The sequence below is a fragment of the Micromys minutus genome (assembly GCF_963924665.1).
Source record: "Micromys minutus genome assembly, chromosome: 8".
Taxonomy (NCBI): domain Eukaryota; kingdom Metazoa; phylum Chordata; class Mammalia; order Rodentia; family Muridae; genus Micromys; species Micromys minutus.
In genome coordinates, this window is record NC_137977.1 from 68,583,629 (window position 1) to 68,584,347 (window position 719).

The following is a 719-nucleotide window of genomic DNA, read 5'->3' on the forward strand; positions in this document are numbered from 1 at the left end:
GGATTTTCTGAGCCGACTTCCAGGCCAAAGTCATGTCATTGCCGGAAGCCTGTTTCTTTGTTCTAGTCTAAAATTTACTTCCTTGTCCTGGCCAAATGTCAGATTCCTACCAAGTGATCCCCAAATCTCTCCAGTTTGTTTTTGTTATTTTGTTGTTTCTTAACCTTACAGGTCTATTGCTTATGATTTTGAGGTTTTATGGGATTCTGTTTGTTTTGTTCAATTCTGTTTTGCTGCTGCTATTGGTTGTTTTGTTCTGGGGGGGAAGGGTTAAATGGGTGGGGAGAATCTTGGAGGCGTTAGGAGAGGGGAAACTGATCACAATATATTGTATAAAAATCCATTTTCAATTAAGCAGCAAGAGTAAAAATCTCACATCTAGCAGCTGCATTGCTGAGGATCCACAAACCTTTACAGTTATTTCCTTCCAAAAACATAGGCACACAGAAACCTGCACATGGACCCTCCAGAAACCAGAGCTACCTCTCTGTTCTCTCCAGGGCATCGCTGGGAATCTGGGGAAGATTCTGGAGCTGCCCAAGGTGAGAAGAGCAAGGATAGGGGTCTGGTTTGAATGACTTGGAGAAATGAGGAGAGCCTGTCCTTCCTACCCCACTGTCCTCTGCCAACCAGGGTCTTGTGCCTTATATCCAGAGCTTAAATTTTAATTCTGTGATTGAAGATATCAATTTCTCAAATAAACACTATGGGGTTTTTTT